Source organism: Physeter macrocephalus, chromosome 15 (assembly GCF_002837175.3).
Source record: "Physeter macrocephalus isolate SW-GA chromosome 15, ASM283717v5, whole genome shotgun sequence".
Classification (NCBI taxonomy): domain Eukaryota; kingdom Metazoa; phylum Chordata; class Mammalia; order Artiodactyla; family Physeteridae; genus Physeter; species Physeter macrocephalus.
This window is the reverse complement of record NC_041228.1, coordinates 79,147,016-79,167,432: the sequence shown is the minus strand read 5'-3', so window position 1 is coordinate 79,167,432 and position 20,417 is coordinate 79,147,016. Positions and strand designations below refer to the sequence as shown.

General features: G+C 42.4%; 1 non-coding gene across 1 annotated transcript; it reads left to right on the top strand.

Moving 5' to 3' along the window:
• Positions 1 to 17,210: 17,210 nt before the first annotated feature.
• TRNAE-CUC (transfer RNA glutamic acid (anticodon CUC)) lies at positions 17,211 to 17,283 on the top strand. Its single transcript has one exon. It is a non-coding gene; the product is annotated as a tRNA-Glu (tRNA).
• The last annotated feature ends 3,134 nt before the right edge of the window (positions 17,284 to 20,417 follow it).

The following is a 20,417-nucleotide window of genomic DNA, read 5'->3' as shown; positions in this document are numbered from 1 at the left end:
GCCATGGCTGGGATTTCCAATACCATGTGGACTAAAAGTGGTGAGAGTGAGCATCCTTGTCTTGTTCCTGATTGTAGAGGAAATGCTTTCAGCTTTTCACTGCTGAGTACGATGTTGGCTGTAATTTTGTCATATCTGGCCTTTACTATGTTGAGGTATGTTCCCTCTAACCCACTTTGTTGAGAGTTTTAATCATAAATGGATGTTGAATTTTGTCAACAGGTTTTTCTACATTATTGAGATGATCACATGATTTTTATTCTTCAATTTGTTTAATCTGGTGCCAGCAGGCTGGTGGGTAGAACTGGAAATGATAACAGTACCTTCATCAGCATCTTCTGTGAGGAGCAAATGAACTGCTGCATCAAGAGTGCTCAGTGAAGGGACTTCCCTGGTGGTGCAGTGGTTAAGAATCCGCCTGCCAGTGCAGGGGACACGGGTTTGAGCCCTGGTCCGGGAAGATCCCACATGCCGCAGAGCAACTAGGCCCGTGCACCACAACTACTGAGCCTGTGCTCTAGAGCCCACGAGCCACAACTACTGAGCCCGCATGCCACAACTACTGAGGCTGCGCTCCAGAGCCCGCGAGCCACAAGTCCTGAAGCCTGGGTGCCTAGAGCCCATGCTCTGCAACAGGAGAAGTCACCGCAGTGAGAAGCCTGGGCACCGCAACGAAGAGCAGCCCCCGCTCGCCGCAACTAGAGAAAGCGCGTGCACAGCAGCAAAGACCCAACACAGCCAAAAATAAATAAAAATAAATAAATAAATTTTTAAAAAATAAAAGAAAATAAAAATTACCTGGGAAGGGCGGTGCTCATTTTCACAATTAGGGCACTAAAACTAAGCAGAGAATGTATTTTATTTAAGAACCTCATTTGCTTTAAAACTACCTGTTGTTTCTTTCAAGTTTATTTAGATTTCATTATAAATTCAAAGATTTAACTAGTCTAGGTGTAAGAGGATCAATTTAGCGCATAATAACCTGAAAAAGAAAAACAATTTTAAAGGAATTAGGGACTTTCCTGGATGCTCAGAGGTTAAGACTCCACACTTACACTGCAGAAGGTGCAGGGTTCAATCCCTGGACAGGGAACTAAGATCCCACATGCCACATGGTGTAGCCAAAAAGTAAAAAATAAATAAATAAAAAATTGTAAAAAAGGAATCATTCTGAATTCTTTTAAAACAGTTTTAAACCTTTTGATACCAGTATTCACTGCATTGGTCTGTAGGCTTTATTCATTGATACCAATTACCTGATTCAAGGAATGTGTGCAGATGATCATATTTATATAAAAATAATCTTCCAAATTATGTCCTAGGACCCTCTAGGAAGGCTTGAGATGTAAATGGACAGCAATCTATTTGAGATAAATGGTTGGAAAATTATTTTACACCCAAAGTAGCATCTGAGCCAGAGCTACTCAGAGGGCAGGAGACAAGTTCTCTTACTCACTTACCCTTCCAGCTACCGAAGCTTCCTGAAAGCCTTTTTCTTGGAGTCAGTCCCAGTACCCAGGGGTATCTAAGGAAACGTGACGTAGGCTCCAGAACCCCAGTCCTCTGAGGGCAGAGCACCCCGACACACGGCCCCTCTGCCGCCCCTCAAAGTCTCATCAGGACGCGAGGGGACCTGTGCTGCCCGCGGCTTCCTGGGCAGGAGGCGGCCTCCCGGGGTGGAGGGAACCCCCCTGTCAGAGTCCCAGCCCTGGCTGACCTCCAAACACTCCTTGTAAGGCCTTCAAAGCCCTGTTTACAAGAGTCCACCAACCTAGACTCAGTGGCCACAGGGATCACTGGGCGTTTTCTGAAGCTCTGAGCAAAGGTGTGGACTGAACTGGGAGTCTCAGGAGATACAGCAGGTCCAGAACCCAGCCAGATCCCTCGTCAAGATCACCTTCAGAATCTTTTGTTTACTCTGCTGTTAACTGAAATACTTACCTACCCCGTAGCGAATGTGGAGACTGATAAATGTTGTTGAATTTAACTATTAAAATATTTTAGAAACGCCTTCAATAAGACAAACGTGATTCACAAACATGGGATGAGCGACACTGACCCATGCTCACTGCCTCTCTCTTTCTGGTCCCCTGCTTCTCACCCGGAGTGTACTCTTCTGTTAGGGCAGGTGACACAGCACTGACTGATGAAAAGCATCCCAGGCCAGGTTTAGGATGATGCACAGCACTGCCTCCAAAATCCCTCATCATCAACACACACACGCGCGCGCGCGCACACGCACGCACACACGCGCGCGCGCGCACGCGCACACACGCGCGCACACGCACACACGCGTGCGTGCACACACACACCCTCCATTAAATAATAAGGGAGAAAAGGGCACAAATGACGTGCAGTGGAGGACAGGTCAGTACCTTCGTGAACGTGAACCGCATCAATACTCACAATTCATCCCGAGTTTCAATCTGAACCAGAGGCCACAGGTGGATTAAATCACCCACATCAAGCACCGCAAACATCACCGAAGAGGCAACAGAAAACAAAATCCTTTCTTTCTTTCTTACGCTGTCTACCCAACGCTCAACCTAGACAACCTTCTAAAAAACAGCAGGCCTTAAATATTGTCAAAAAAAATAAAAAAATAACACATATTGTCTTTGCTGATAAAGAGGCAGTTCAGACAGAGAAGTTTCCCTGGCTTGGGACAAGAGCTGCTATGGCTTTGGCAGTCTCCAACTTTCTGCTTATGGCAGGGGAAATGCAAAGTCTCTCCAGAGAAAATGCTAGTTATTTAAATATATATATATATATATATATATATATATATATACATATATACATAGAGGAAAAGTGCTTACAGACAGTTGCAATGATTTTTCAAACAGAAATGTCATCACTCTTATTTTGCCAAAGGGAAACTGAGAGACCTCATCGTGGGTCATATCAACGTGACCCGGTGACAAAATGCTTCAGACACCATGCTAGATATGGAGCAGACCCCTTCTAATTTTAATTACTTGAAAGCTTAAAATTACTAACAAAACACAATTTACAATAACATAAGAGACACTATAGACATACAGCGCCACTAAAGACTGTATTTTCAAGATCAAATACTATCCAGTCTTTGTTTTCTGAGTACTTCCTCGGCAGATTTTGTCCCTGTCAAAATGTTTTTTATTTTCCTTCTAAATTTTAACCACCATTTCCAATCAATGATTTCTTGTGATGTGTGAATAAATGAATTGGCATGTTTCTTTTACACTATGCTTGAGCTCGTGTTTTCTCTGAGCTAAAGCTCATGTATTAGATGATGCTGTCTGACTCCAAGTCACCATGGATTCCAAAGGTCTGATAAGAAAAAAAGGGAATGTTGCATTAGAATATTTGGTTTAATCCCAACTGCGTCCTCCTGGCTTGCCCTCTGATCGTGTCCAGATTCAGCAAAGAAAACCCAGACGCAAGAAGCTGGGTGGGGGACAGAAGGGGTTTGCTTTTATTGTCATCCTACCTGGTCCTCGATAATCTCAAAAAGAGAATCAAGGTTTACAAAAGTAAGTAGTTTTTTGGTAGTGTATTCTCCCTCCAAATTCCTTTCTTTATCAGCTAAGATATGTACTTCTGTAATTTCAATTCACACTTAGTTAGGGCTGTTTTGTTTTTTTTTTTAATTTTATTTATTTATTTATTTATTTGGCTGTGTTGACAAAAGTAAGTAGTTTTTTGGTAGTGTATTCTCCCTCCAAATTCCTTTCTTTATCAGCTAAGATATGTACTTCTGTAATTTCAATTCACACTTAGTTAGGGCTGTTTTTTTTTTTTTTTTTAATTTTATTTATTTATTTATTTATTTATTTGGCTGTGTTGGGTCTTCATTGCTGCGCGCAGGCTTTCTCTAGTTGCAGCAAGCAGGGGCTACTCTTTGTTGCGGTGCTCAGACTTCTCATTGTGGTGGCTTCTCTTGTTGTGGAGCACGGGCTCTAGACGCATGGGCTTCATTAGTTGCAGCATGAAGGCTCAGTAGTTGTGACTCACGGGCTTAGTTGCTCCGTGGCTTGTGGGATCTTCCCAGACCAGGGCTCGAACCCGTGTCCCCTGCATTGGCAGGCGGATTCTTAACCACTGCGCCACCAGGGAAGCCCAGTTCAGGCTGTTTTAATATAGATCATGTATTCTAGCATCATGAACCCAAACTAAGACCACCACCCACCATCTCTGGCCAAATGGGTTCAGATGGGGGAGGTTAAGTGTGCCCACACATCTGCAGTAAAGTTTTCTGTCTTCATTGTTCATTTCCTCAGCGCCTACCTTATTTAAAATTACTGTCATGACATCAGTGATACCTGCTTGCATTGTAACAAAGCACCAAGTTACAGCAGCCCCAGGAATTCCTTTGGCAGTGGGGAAAATCCTGGCATTGCAGATGGAAGTGAATTTGGTGGTCACATCTCAGCTCCCCAAGAAAATTTTCCACACGACAAAGTCTGCTCACAAAGGATGAGCAAACTATGTGTGTGGGCGGAGGTGCTCTCCAAGCTGGTCGCTGAGGTATCTCAGGTCAAGACGAAGGTGAAGACCTGGAAAGGCGGGGCGTGCCAGCCAACACCCAGGCACCTCCAGCCGGCACCACTAGCCCTTCGTCAGTGAGCACGTGACCATTCACGCAGCAAAACGGGAAAAGCACAGTCACCATTCAGGGAACAGATCCGTCCTCCAAACAGATCTCTCTTGCTCGCGTAAAATCTAACAGAACAGTTTCCAGAGAAATCTAACTCCCCTTTCCATTGTTCAGTAAAGATTATCCAAAGCCGTAAACTGCTATTGGCTATTTTTAAAACTATTTTTGAATACTGATTAGTCATTTTCCTCTTGAAGCTGCCATCACATGACCTCCCAGGTGTGAGACAATGAATACCAGGCAGAATCCTTAACAGAGAATGTCCTGAAGGAAAGAGTAAAGACCCACAGGAATTGCAATCACCCCTCTATTTCTACCAAACCGGTGGAAAATGAGGATGCATTTCAAATGTTTATAAACTGACGTCACTTCATTTGGAACTGCTTTTTAATAAAAAAGAACACCTTTTTTGTTTTCACTCTGACCCATAATATCACAGTCATCCTAAAATAGCACCTCAGTGAAGTCCTGAAACCTGCACGTCTCATGCCAAATGGTTCATCAGTGATCTGGTTCATTTTCTGCCTGAAGCAAGCAGAATAAAAAAGAACAGAACGGAATTCAGCTAAGGTCAAGCTGGGAAGATTCCTTCACAAGGACGGAAAAACGAAAAAGAAATAAGGTGCTTAAGGGGGTATAAAGTTTTCTGAGAAAATTATAGCAGCTAAAAACAGATCATCTACAGCAAGCAGAGTAAAGCTGGTTCCCAAAGCAGATTTACAATTAAATAAGCAGGGCAGGAAGATCCTGACCCAAAGCCTGGCTGTGACGAAGCTCTGGTCCGCACAACCTCTCAGACCCAGTAGACCAGCGCGCACTCCTTTCTTTGACTTTATAGAAAATCACATTTAACCTCAACAGATTAATGCATCTTTGACCCTCAAACTGTATATTTCTTTGATCAAGCCACCAGAGATCTAAAACTTATTTTTATATTTTTCTCTTGGCTATTTTGGTAACAGCTTATAAAGATTTATCCTGAAACATTATAAAAATCATTCACCAGTCTCAAAATGTACAGTGTCTGTTATGCACGTATTTAATACAAGGTTAAAAAATCTGCAGCAAAAGGACAAAACCACAAGTACTTATTTCATAAATGTGGAGGAATAGGAATTTTACTATAGGATTTATGTATACTAATTTCTTAAAATATGATAGTAAAAGAAAAAATGTACTGAATACCCCACCCCCATGCCAAGTCCTGTGGGAAGCTGCAAAGACCACGGTGTTTGCCCTAAGGCTGCTGTGGATACAGGGACAGAGGGGATGCTGAGAGCATCTGCGATGACCCTCTATGGGATGTAGCCAGACGTAAGGTCTGCAGAAGGGCAGAGTGGGAAGCGATGGCTCGGGCTGATGGGGGATGGGAAAGACTTCCCTAAGAATGAGCCAGTCCATCCAGGCTCTGAAAGGCAAGTCGCAGTGACAAGTGGAATTGCAGGAGGGAGTACCAGGTAATATGCGTTCATCTGGCAACACTGATTGGGCATCACTTCACAAGAGGTCCTGGAGAACACAAGAGGCCCCAGCACTGAAAGATGGAGGCTCGTCCACCCAGGCCAGCACTTCCACTGCAGAGTCTGGACAAGACTACAAATAGACCCACACCGTGTGTCTACACTGTAAAGTAATGGAAACCAAACTATTAAATAAAATATATTCTGCCACCCTCTCCTGAAAAGAACACCTCCATAATCATAAGATCTTTTGAATATCATAATCATCACCTGTGCTGAGATGTTCTGATGATGGACCAGTGGTGGTAGGTGACGAATAAAATGAAGACCTAGAGAACTCATAAATACTCACATATTTATTCCACAAAATTTATCTCTTGCCTTCATGTCCAAAAAAAGTCACTAATTATGTGTTTACAATCTAGACTGTCCACATAATCTTTTGCTCTATTGAGAATAATGCCAAATTAAACCTCATTTCTAGAGTCACTGTAATTCTTGGAGAGATGTTTTCAGTTCGGAGAAATTTTATTCACTGAGGCAGCAGCAACTGTTAATAAAATTCTTAAAGTGATACTTAGACTCAGAAAGAAAACCTAACAGATTTTACACATAGAATTGTAAAGGCGGATTGAATATGAAAAATTATCATTATCATGGAAAACACCATGAAATATTTTAACTTCCTTCATATGAATCATTATTACAGATCTCAACATCTCTTAAAGAAATATCTAAAAAAGAGTGGATATATGTATATGTATAACAGATACACTTTGTAACACCTGAAACTAACACAACACTGTAAGTCAACTATACTCCAATAAAAATTTTAAAAAAATAATAAATGAAAAAAGAAATATCTGGATCCTTACAATATTCCCATTATATTAAAAATTTCACTTGATTTTATCATTCTAGATAGTTTTAATTTGCTTTATTATTTTTATATTTATCTGACATATTCAGACATTCTAGTCTCAAATTCCAAAGTTACTTCTTCTATACTTTGAATCTATCCATTGTTTTCAGCAAATATTGGACACTGTCAAAAAATAAATAAAGTGTCATTTTATTTGACTAAATATGTTTGGCTAAGTATTTTTAGAACATCATACGAATGTTTTTATATTGACTATTACTTCTCTTTGTTAAATACTACCAATTTTTTGCTATTTCTCCAGAACTTTTTCAATTCTAGCCATTGTATTATGTGTGCTTTTCTCTATAATAGTGATTTTTTATATTCTCTTCATAAAGAACCCAACTGCTTCCATCACAAATAACTTCACTGACAAAAGCTGCTCTCCAAAATTAGCTACAAAACATAGAAAAAATATTAACAAAATATAGATTGTCTGCGAAATTAAAATAAAGGTTCGTTTCTATTTCTTCTTCATCCAATGAAAAAGGTGTTTCACCATGAACCCGAATCAGCTTGTTTTCCGGAAGCAGGGCCATCCTCCAGGATCAGCTCCCAAAGGACAGCGGGGCTCCCAGTCCTGACTTTCTCCCCCCATCTGCTGATTCTGGGAAGGCGTTTTCTTTGTCATCTCACGCTGGACAGAACTGCCTTTGTGCTTCTGGGTTAGAAATTTGATGTAAATACTTTTGTCATTTATTCTCATTATTTTGATCAGTAACTCAAGCTTCATTCACTAAAGACTGTAGTTTCATAAATTTTATCAGACCTGATAAAATTGTGGATTTGATGAGAATAATTTTCTGCTCATTTTCATTATTTTGATCAGTGGTAAAAATCTAAACAAGTTGCAAGGCCCAGTTGGCTTGTTTTTATTGTTTTGATCCGTAATTAAACCTGAAAAATGTGTAATGAACTCTGCAGATTTTATATGGGTCATGCATGACAGAAGCCTACTCTTTCATTATTTTCAGATTTTAAAAATTTAAGCAGATTGCTTCTAAAATCCTACTTTTCCGCTGTTTTTTCCCCTTTTCTGAGCTCTATTTTTGTGTCTTCTTTTCCAGCCCTTCCTTGGCATGTACTATAATATTTCTCAATGATCTAAGGAATTTTTAAAACATAATTGTATCCAAAGGCTGTATGAATATATATTCATAAAAATCCAAATCAAATGTAAAAACTGAATAAATTATTTTTCATACATATTTTGATAAAATTTATTTTTCTAAAATAATCTAAACTGAGCAAGATGAAACAGTAGGAGATACCAGTCTTCATTCCCCTCACAAAAAAACAATTAGACAGCTATTCACAATTGAAAATAGCCTTTGAGGGCTGAAGAATCCAATTAAGAACCTACAGCAACACAGTGGAGCAAAAGAAGGAGAAAAACCGCACAGAAAGGATTGCTGGGGAGATCAGCTCAGCAGAGACATCAGAGGCAGCGAGGAACAAAGAAGAAGGGTGTCCAACAACATCAGCCAAGCAGCAGGTGCCCCTGTGGTGCCCATGGCCTGTTCTGTGGGGACCGGGCAGCCTTTGCCATTGGGGACCACGGAAGCTGTAGGTTTCCCGCAGCTTCCCTAGTGGAGGACCCCTAGTGTTATATGCACAGGCCCCCCGAGAGGGAGACACTGCCATGCCCCCCACCAAAAGGAGCCTCTGCTACACTGCCCCATGACCACAGCTGCCAGCAACCGCACCCCAGTGCACACCCAGCCCCCATGGCCTGCTCTGCTTGCTCTGCACTCACCTGCACCCCAGACAATGGCTCTGCACCCGTACCTCAGGCTCCCCGAGCCAGCACTGCTGCAGGCTGGCCAGCACCCTGGACACAGGAGCTGCTGCTGTTCCACAAGTGCCCACTCTCCAGACCCCGGCTCCGCGGCTACTCCATGGGCACCCCCACATCCAACACCAGTGACAACGCCACCATGAAGGCAACCACAAGCTGGACCAATTACCAAAAAAATCCCCTCAGCCACAATATCCCCCATGGAAGAAAAAAATATCAGGTGGTCCCAGCAGACTTTGCCACTCAAGACCCCAGCAGCCCTCAGCACCACTGTGGACACCCACAGCCTTGGTCCTCTAGAAGCCCTGCAGTCTTCACCAACACTGCCCCCAGCTGACAGAGCTGCATAGAGCCTAACACAGAGGCATCCCCAGAGCCAGAACCCCTACTCCAACCCAGCCACACCCTCTCACCCACGCACAGGTGAAGGTCTTTCCACACCAAAACCAGTCTGTCAAGTATGAAAGAGGAGACTGCTCCATCAAATATGCAGACATCAGAGCAAGCCTACAAGAAACATAAAAAAAACCGAAAAACGTGACACACCAAAGGAACACAACTTAAGCTGCTGTCAGCTTAAAAGAGACTGTTACATTTACAAGAAGTTTCACGTAAGCCTTATGGTAACCACAAGGCAAAAAAACCTAGAGTAGATACACACAAGACAAAGAAAAAGGAATCAAAGTATACCACTATGGAAAATCATCAAATCATAAGGAAGAAAGTAAGAAAGGTAGAAAAAAAAAAAGAAAAGAACCACAAAACAGCCAGAAAACAATTAATAAGATAATAACAGTGAGTCCCTACCTATCAATAATTACTTTAAATGTAAAGGGATTAAATTCTCCAACCAAAAGACACAGAGTAGCTGAATGGATTTTTTTAAAAAAGAGAGAGACCCAACTATAGACTGCTACAAGAGACTTGCTTCAGCTTTAAGGACACAGGCTCAAAGTAAAGAGATGGAAAAAGATATTCCACACAAATAGAAACCAAAAGAGAGCAGGGGTAGCTATACTTATATCTGACAAAATAAACTTTAGGTCAAAAACTATAAGAAGAACAGAGAAGGTCATTATATAATAATAAAGAGGTCAATTCATCAAGAGAGTATAACAATTGTAAATATATATTACCCAACACTGGTACACTGAAATACATAAAACAAATATTAACAGATCTGTAGGGAGAAATAGACAGCAATGTAACAATAATACAGGACTTCAATAACCCATTTTTAACAATAGATAGATCATTCAGACAAAATAAATAAAGGGATATTGAACTTAGACTACACATCAGCCAAATGGACCTAAGACACATATACATAATACTTCATCCAACAACAGCAGAATACGCATTCTTCTCAAGCTCACATGGAACATTCTCCAGGATAGATCATACATTAAGTCACAAAACAAGACTTAACAGATTTAAGATGATTGAAATCATATCAGGTAAATATCTTTTCTGAACCACAATGGGGTGAAAGCATACATTAATAACAAGATGAAAACTGGAAAATTCACAAATATGTGGAAATTAAACCGCACACTACTGAACAATCAATGGGTCAAAACAAAAACCAAAAATGAAATTTTAAAAAAATCTTGAAACAAATGAAAATGTAACACAACATAGTAAAATTTATGGGATTCAGCAAAAGCAGTTCTAAGTGGGAAGTTGATAGCCATAACACCCACAGTAAGAAAAAAGAAAGACCTTAAATAAACAATCTAGTTTTACACTTCTAAGAACTAGAAAAAGAAGAACAAACTAAGCCCAAAGTTAGCAGAAGGAAGGAAATAAAAATCAGAGCAGAAATAAATGATATGGAGACTAGAAAAACAGTAAAAAAGATCAATGAAAGGAGGAGCTAGATTTCAGGCAGGTAAAATTGACAAATCTGTAAGTAGACTAAGAAAAAAAAGAAGACTCAATTAAATAAAATCAGAAATTAAAGAGGAGACATAACAACTGATAGCACAAAAATACAAAGGTTCATAAAAGGCTATTATGAAAAATTATATGCCAACACACTGGATAACCTAGAAGAAATGGATAAATTTCTAGAAAAGTACAACCTACCAAGACTGGATCAAAAAAAAAAAAAAAAGGAAAATCTGAAGATCTATAACTAGTAAGAAGATTGAGTCAGTAATCAAAACGAAAAGTACAACCTACCAAGACTGGATCAAAAAAAAAAAAAAAAAAAGGAAAATCTGAAGATCTATAACTAGTAAGAAGATTGAGTCAGTAATCAAAAACACCCAAAAAAGAAAAGTCCAGGACCAGATGGTTTCAATGGTGAATACCATCAAACATTTAAAGACAAATTAACCTCAATCCTTCTCAAACTCTTCCAAAAATTTTAAGCTGAAGAAAAACTTCCAAACTCATTTTACAAGGCCAGCATTACTCTCGATAACAAGAATAGCACGAGAAGAAACAATCACAGGTCAATATCCCTGACAAAAAATACATGCAAAAATCCACAACAAAATACCAGCAAGCTGAATTCAACAGCACATCAAAAGGATCATACACCACGATCAAGTGGGATTTATCCCTGGGATGCAAGAACAGTTCAACATACACAAATCAATAAATGTGATACACCACATTAAGAGAATGAAAGATAAAAATCAAATGATTATCTCAATAGATGCAGAAAAAGCATTTGACAAAATTCAACATTTTTTCATGATAAAAACTCTCAACAAAGAGGGTTTAGAAAGAACATATCTCAACATAATAAAAGCCATATATAGCAAGCCCACGATTAATATCAGACTTGGTGGTGATAGCTGAAAGCTTTTCCTCTAAGATTAGGAACAAGACAAGAGTTCCCACTGTTACCATTTCTAATCAACATAATACTGGAAGTCCTAGCCAGAGCAATTAGGTAAGGAAAAAAAATAAAAGGCATCCAAATCAGAAAGGAAGAAGTAAAATTGTTTCTGTTTGCAAATGACAATTTTAGATTTAGAAAAGACTCCATCAAACTAACTGAAAGAGAAATTAGGAAATCAATCCCATTGACAACTGCATCAAAAACAATAACATACTTAGGAATAAATTTAACCAGGGAGGTAAAAAAATCTGTGTGCTGAAAACTATAAGACAATGATGAAAAAAATTGAAGACACAAACAAATGAAAATATATCCCATGTTCACAGACTGGAAGAATTAATATTGTTAAAATATCCATACTATCCAAAGCGATACACAGGTGCAATGCAATCTTTATGAAAACTCAATGGCATTATTCACGAGAATAGAAAAACCTATTTATAAATCCTAAAATTCATATGGAACCACAAAATATCCCAAAATAGACAAAGCAATCCTCAGAAAGAAGAACACAGCTGGAGAAATCACACTTTCTGAGTACATGCTATATTACAAAGCTATAGTAATCAAAACAATATGATACTGGCATTAAAAAGACACACAGACCGATGGAACTGAATAGAGAGTCCACTATTAAACCCACACATATACAGTCAATTAATATTTGCCAAGGGCACCAAGAATGCACAATGGGGAAAAGATAACCTCTTCAATTTATGGTGTTGGGAAAACTGGACAGCCACACACAAAAGAATAAAACTGGATCAATAATTTATACCACTCACAAAAATTAACTCAACATACATTAAAGATTTAAATGTAAGAACTGAGACCTAAATCTCCTAGAAGAAAACACAGGGGAAAAGCTCCTTAAGATTGGTCTTGGCGATTTTTTGGATCTGATCCCCAAAGCAAAGGCAACAAAAGCAAACACAGGACTACATCAAACTAGAAAAATTCTACATAGCAAAGGAAATCATCCACAAAATGAAAAAGCAACCTATAGAATGGGAGAAAATATCTGCAAATCATATATCTGATACGTGGCTAATACCCCAAATATATAAAGAACTCATACAACTCAATAGCAAAATCCCCAAATAATCTAATTTTAAAATGGGCAAAGGACCTGAATAGACATTTTTCCAAAGAAAATATACAAATGGCCAACGGATAGATGAAAAGATGCTCAACATCACTAGTCATTAGGAAAATGCAATTCAAAACCACAATGAGATATCACCACGCTTGTTCGGATGGGATGGCTGTTAACGAACAGACAAGAGACGACAAATGTTGGCAAGGATGTGGGAAAAAGAGAAACCGTGTGCACTTTTGGTGGAATGTAAACTGGTGCAGTCACTATAGAAAACAGTATGGAGGTTCCTCAGAAAAATGAAAAATAGAACTACCATATGATCCAGCCATGCCACTTCTGTGTGTATCTCCAAAGGAAACAAAATCAGGATCTCAAAGAGATTACCTGCACTCCCAGGTCCACTGCAGCACTGTTCACAATAGCCAAGATACTGGCAACGTGGATGACCTGGAGGGCTTCATGCTAAGTGAAATAAGCCCAACAGAGAAAGATAAACACTGTGTGGTATCACTTATATGTGGAACCCTAAAATTAAACTAAAGTTGAACTCACAGAATCAGAGAATAAAACGGTAGTTGCCAGAGCCTTGGGAGTGGGGAAATGGGGAGACGTTGGTCAAACTGTACAAACTTTCAGTTAAAAGAGGTTCTGAGGATCTAACGTACACCATGGTGACTATAGTATTGTCGATGTGAAATGTGCTGAGAGAGTACAGTTAAAGCATTCTCAAAAACAAAACAAAACAAAAAGAGTAATTATGTGAGGTGATGATGTGTTATTTAACTTGGCTGTGGTAATCATTTTATAATGTATACACAGATCAAATCATCACATTGTACATTTTAAATATATACAATTTTGTCAATTATTCTCAATAAAGTTGGAAAAATAATAAATATAATAATCTAAACTAGTTAAATGCAAATGCAAATCATAATCTATCAAATTTTAAATCAAATGTATTAAAATTAAATCTTTACTTATAAAAATGTAATTAAACCTTATTAAATATTTTTACAAAAGTAAATCTATTTGTAATTAAGCATTCCAAGTTTATACAGTTACCAGCGTAAAGAGTCTGTTATCACACTTCACACACATTATGTCTAGACATACAAATATACAAATGTAGAGTGTGTGAATTCAAGAGGAAGATGCAAATCCCTTGCTAACTTATGAGTACGTTCAGTCCAGGGATGGGTTCATGAAGAGAATCAAGGAAATGGATGATCAATGAGATTGGAAATTGATTATGCGTGAATGAGAATGGCTGTCATGCTATTGTGAATGGAGGGATGTGACATGGTAGCGTATTTGTGTTCTCTCCTACCTACATGTTCCTACAGCTCAAATCGCCTCTCTGCGCCAGGGTCAGCACCAGTATCTCCCACAAGCCCTGGCAGCCTTTGGAGAGGTAACATCCCCTTTTGTTTTGAGGCATTACGGCAGGAGATGAGGAGAAGTATCTTCTGGGACCACATGGTGATGGCCACGAGAGCAGACGATCAGGTTCTGGGTGCACCCTGCCAGCACCAAGCCCTGGCTCCCAGGGACTTAGGCCCAGGGGCTGCTCGCCTGCCCAGGCTTGGCTGAAGGAGGTTCTCCTCTACTCACTTCCTCTACTCGACGTCTTGAGACACTCCCCTTTCAGCCACGAAGCCCCACTGCCCTTCTTTCAGCTTCTCTAAGAGCCAAAGTCTCCTCAGCCTTAGACTTCACTCCTCTGCTTGGAAGTTCTTTGAATGGCTGTCTCCTCATTCCGTAGGTTTCAACTTAAACCCCCTTCTCAGGCAGGCCAGCCCTGATGCTTCTAAGTAAGCTCTCCCTACGTCCAGCCCCGCTGGCAGTGGTCCCTCCCTGCACACTTGTCTACATAGGACATCTCAGAATTTGCACTCTATATATTTGGGGGGTTGGGGTTTTTTTTCTTTATTATCTATGTTCCCATTTTTGGTATAAGAGCCAGAGGGAAGGACCAAGAAGCAAAATATAGCTCTTTTTTTTTTAAGCTATTAGTATAAAATAGGCACTCCATGAATATTCGTAGGAAGGAGAGAGGGAAAGAGACTGGAATATTCTCTGTAGGCAGGAATTATTTATAGATCAATTCTCCACTTAAAAATACTGCTAAAGGGACTTCCCTGGTGGCGCAGTGGTTAAGAATCCACCTGCCAATGCAGGGGACATGGGTTTGAGCCCTGGTCCGGGAAGATCCCACATGCCACGGAGCAACTAAGCCCGTGCGCCACAGCTACTGAGCCTGCGCTCTAGAACCTGCGAGCCACAACTACTGAGCCCGCATGCCACGACTACTGAAGCCCGTGCGCCTAGAGCCCGTGCTCCACAACAAGAGAAGCCACCGCAATGAGAAGCCCGTGCACCGCAACGAACAGTAGCCCCCGCTTGCCGCAACTAGAGAAAGGCTGCGCGCGGCAACAAAGACCCAATGCAGCCAAAAATAAATAAATTAATTTTTTTAAAGAAAACATTGATGAAGGAAATCAAAGATGACACCAACAGATGAAGAGATATACCATGTTCTTGGATTGGAAGAATCAATACCATGTTTTCCTTCTTCTTGGACCAGAATTGCTGGGTCATATGGTAATTCTATGTTTAAGGTTTTGAGGAATTGCCAAGCTGTCCTCCAACGGGCTCTACTTCACAATTCCATCAGCAGTGTTTCTCCACATCCTTGCTGACACATATTATCATCTGTCATTTTTATTTTGCCATTTTCAAGAGTTAAAGTTGTAGCTCATTCTGGATTTCCACTTCATTAATTACTAATGATGTTGAGCATCTCCGGATGGGTTTTATTGGCCATTTGTGTACCTTCTTTTAAAAACTAGCTCTTCAAATACTTTGCTCAATTTTGACCGGGTTATCTGGTTTTTTTAATTGTTGAGGTAAAAGGGTTCTCATATATGATTTGAAATTTTTCTCCCATTCTATCTTACTACTTTTTTGATGGTGTCCTTTGAAGTGCAAAAGTTGTTGATTTTGATGAAGAACAATTTATCTATTTTTTCTTTTGTCAGTGTGCTTTCGGTGCATAGTATCCAAGCATCCATTGCCGAACCCAAGACTACGAAGGGGTGTGGTGGAGGACAGGGACCCTCGGGGGAGACCAGACGCCCCTGGGGCAGACCAGGCCAGTCCTCCAAGGTCCCTTCCAGCCTGCATTCTGCCCTGGGGCTCCTCTTGGAAGTCAGGTGTAACAGAGCACTTTGCTAGAGTTTTACCTGATTAGTTACCTTTATTTACCATTCGTCAAATTCAACTTTCTGCTAAGAAACAGAGTTATCTTGAAACTTTCACATTGAAAAGTCCTTCCACTAAGCGTATACGATTTACACAATTTCCAGCAGCAGTCCGTTTTTTTTTTTTTTAATTTTTATTTCTGGCTGCATTGGGTCCTCGTTGCTGCGTGCGGGCTTTCTGTAGTTGCGGCGAGCGGGGGCTACTCTTCGTTGTGGTGCGCGGGCTTCTCATTGCGGTGGCTTCTCTTGTTATGGAGAACAGGCTCTAGGCACGCGGGCTTCTGTAGTTGTGGCACCTGGGCTCAGTAGTTGCGGCTCGCGGGCTCTAGAGCGCAGGCTCAGTAGCTGTGGTGCATGGGCTTAGTTGCTCCGTGGCATGTGGGATCTTCCCGGACCAGGGCTCGAACCCATGTCCCCTGCATTGGCAGGCGGATTCTTAACCACTGCACCACGAGGGAAGTCCCGAGAGTTTCAAAATGGTAGTAGAATATTTGGTAAATGATATGTGCTTTGATATCTTTATAGATGGAATCAAATTAAAATTGCGGAAGGGAATAGCTTTGCATTTTTCTAATGTTAAAGCGCTGATTAACCATAATCTTTAAATACAGTGAAATTTTTTATCTATGGTTAAGAAAAATATTTTCTACATTAAGGTTAAAATTCTAAAAACATGGAAAGAAAAAAAATCAAGGAAAGTATCAATATAACAATACTACAAATTAACACTAGCACTTTGGCCATTTATAGTGTTAAATGTGTTCTTTACACTGTTTCCACTGTTATGTGACAATACACATATATTTAAATGTGCTTTAACAAAAACTTAATTCTGCTGTTAGGGAGAAACTGAGCCAGGCCCCATATGCCTTTGCTTTCAAAGGCTGATCTGCCTTTTCTTTTTCAGAATTTTTATCTTAATCAGTTAGTCGTGGTCCTTCATGATATTGCTTGCATGAAAATGTAATCCTATGTCAAGGTTTTTTGGCCCCAAAGAAGTAGAGGACCAATCTGTACAGACTTTGCATGTATTTCTCTCGTCTTTCATACCATGTCTCCAATAGGGGTCAAAAACTGAAGGTTCTGGGCTGAAAGCAACCTGCAAATACACGTGGTCGGGCCTTTCACTTTGAAAAACTGTAATTAGCTGCTAATATTTAAAAGTCAGGGGGACTTCCCTGGTGGTCCAGTGGGTAAGACTCTGCGCTCTCAATGCAGGGGGCCCAGGTTCGATCCCTGGTCAGGGAACTAGATCCCGCATGCAGAAACGAAGATGCCGTGGGCCGCATTTAAGACCTGGTGCAGCCAAATAAATAAAGAAATGTTTTTTTGAATAAATAAGTAAAAATAAAAGTCAGGGAGGGAACTTCCTGGCAGTCCACTGGTTAGGACGCCACGCTTTCACTGCCTAGGGCCCAGGTTCCATCCCTGGTTGGGGAACTAACATTCCTGCGAGCCGTGTCGCTTGGCCAAAAAAATTTTAAGAAAATAAAAATCAGGGAATTTCACTCTTGACTTCCATATCTTCTTGAAAAATACAGCCAGCTCATTCTCAGTGGGCCCCAAGCCCTGAGGGCAGCACACTCGGGAGCTGGCTGGCCCCGGGCTGCCCCGGCTCCCCAGGACTCCAGTTGCAGGTCAGTTGCTTCCCATCACTCTACTCAGGGCAGGTCGTCTTTCACCCACCCTGCTCCCCTCAGAGGACCCTGCCAGCCAGCTTCCTGTAGGTATGTGAGTCCGAAGCTCGTGCCCTGAGCCGTAAACAGCAGTCACAGAGAACCCTTCCATAGCACTGGGCAGAGCCAGATCCTCTCCTAAGCGTGTAACGCGCACGAGCTCATGTCACCTGAGTATAACCCCAGGGGAGGAACACCGCTAGCATCCCCATTTTACAGACTTAAGAAACCGAGACCCCAGGAAGCTGGGAACTCGCAAGGGGCCCGGCTGGGGACCTGAGGGTCCAGCCACTGGGTGTCATTCTCCAGCCGAGGAAGGTTCTGCACAGCTGCAGGGACAACGCCCTCTCCCTTCCGCTCAGGGCCTCCAGGAGAGGGTGTCCGGCACGGGCCGACCGCCGACCTTGGCACCTGACGGACAGGCCGCCCTGCGCCCGGCGCTGGGGCTTCTGCAGAAACTGACGCTGCAACACGACACAGGCAAGGTTCAAGGCCAAAGGCCCCGCTCGCCCTGCCCTCTGGCCGCCGCACGGGGACGGGCCCCGGGCTCAAGAACGCGTCTTGTGAGTTTTTACAGTAAGACTGTTTTTCGTATTCACGAGCACATAAAATTAAGAAGATGCTTAATAAAAATTACTCTGGGCCGAATATAAGTGGGCTTATGTGCAACGACCAACCACCAGCTTCAACTTTCATTACCCAGCTAGATCCTCATTTCACGATTATGACGAAAAATGACCCGGCGCTGCTCGTCCTACCTCTAGCTCAAAATTCCCGGAGTCTCACTCGGGCCACCTCCCACTCCGGCGTGGCCTCCCGGGCGCCGACGTGCCTGCTCGCCCAGGCCCCCGCCCCGCGCTCCCGGCTGCTCTGGGGACCCGGGAGCATCGCCCAGCGCAGGGCGCGGGGAGGCCCAACCGGAAGCGGGGACACGCGGCATGGGCGGCTGCTTCACCCAATCCAGAGTAGGGAAGTTTGGGGGTGGGGAGGGCGACGATAAAGGGGCTAAACTGGGACTCTATGCAGGCAAATTACCCAAGGAATGAAGATGGGAATTCTCCGTGGTAAGTTCTGGAAGATGCTAGAAAGGAGACCCGTTCCTTTCACCGCCTCAGGGCTCGCGCTTTCCAGTCTAAGCGCGGAAGCCGGGGGTTGCGGTTAAGTGAGGACCCTGCTCCGACGACCCGAGCGGGGGCGGGACCTGGGGGGACAGAGGCGCGGCCTCGGCGGGCGGGGCGGGGAGCGCGGGGGCGGGGCGGGCCTGGAGGCGGGGCGGGGTGCGCCGCGGGGACGAGGCCCTGTCCGCGCCAAAGCCGCCCGGCAAAGGCACCTCCTCTTGGCGCGTCGCTCCGCCGTTTCCGTGAGCCCAGCCTCTCAGCCCCTGGCCGGGCTTCGGCGCCTCACGTTGATTATCTATTGCATCCACGCACGACAGCTTTTCATCTTTTTATCCGGTAACACTTCCGAACCCTGAAGGGCGGGCCCAGTAATAATTGTCTGACCCAGGGGCACATACTCCCTACTCCGAACTGTATTATTCCACTCCTGAAACCCAAAGCGCTGCACTAATACGAGATTCCCACCAGCGGCTTCTGGTTCCTTCCTTTAACACTGAGCGTTTAGCGCCCGCGCCCGGCCCTGGCGCAGACGCACCCAAGGTCACGCGTGTGAGCACGTGAAGTGGCACCGATGAGCCTCCAGCACCCGCCGCCCCGGCGGGCGGGCGGCCCTCTCCCGGCGACACTGCCGGAACACAGAAGACTTCTGCCACAAGTATGTCTTGCAGTTCAACGTGTACGTTTTGGCCACTCTGTAAGCAGGTATTTAAGGTTTTGGTTTTATCTTTAAAGACTGAAACTTTCAAACAAATCTCATCCCTAAGATAGAACTTTTAAAAAATGCAAAACAGAAAAACCAAGTGAAACTTGGATGGTTAATTTAGGCAGCAACTCCAGATGACCAGGCTGGGAGACAGAGGTAGTGAGTGGAGAACGATTTGTCAAATTTTATCCACCTTATGAGTATAAGGAAACAAATTCATTCTCCTCTCAGTAATTCTTCCGTCCCTTTACATTCTACTGTAGGTGAACACTGCCCTCTTTTGGCAGAGCGTTCCAACTTTTAAATATGTGGGGTTTGGGGTTTTTTTAATACAAAAATCAGAAGAAAAAACTCAATCTCCATGAACAAGAATGATTTTAAAATAAACTTGAACTATGCTTGACATCGTGCGTGTGTCTCTTATTGTCTATATCAATAAACGAAAAAGCCAGCTTCGTCCTTTCGGGCCCACCGCTAACAATTCCGATGCTCTTGGTGATGTATGCAATTTGGAGAACTTGGACAAGCCATGAGGGTTTGTGCATCGTTTTCAGTTCAAAATATTCAATATAATAAATATTACATTGTATTCGTAGGGCATTTTTCTGGAAGGAAAGACTAAAAACTCTCTACTTTTAGAAACCTAAGCTGACAGTCAATGAAAAAAAAAAAAACAATAAACCCCACTGTTACCTTCCCTGAGTATGAGGCTAAGAACTGCAAGGCCCAGAGGAGCACATGAGTGCCAGCCTCATCGTGGCTGTGGGACCTCTCCTTGCAGGCCTTAGGAAACTCTCCAGCAGAAACCTGTGTGTGCTAGATAAAGCATTAGAAACATTTTTTTTTTTTTTTTTTAAGGCATCAGGCGGGGCCTCCCTGGTGGCG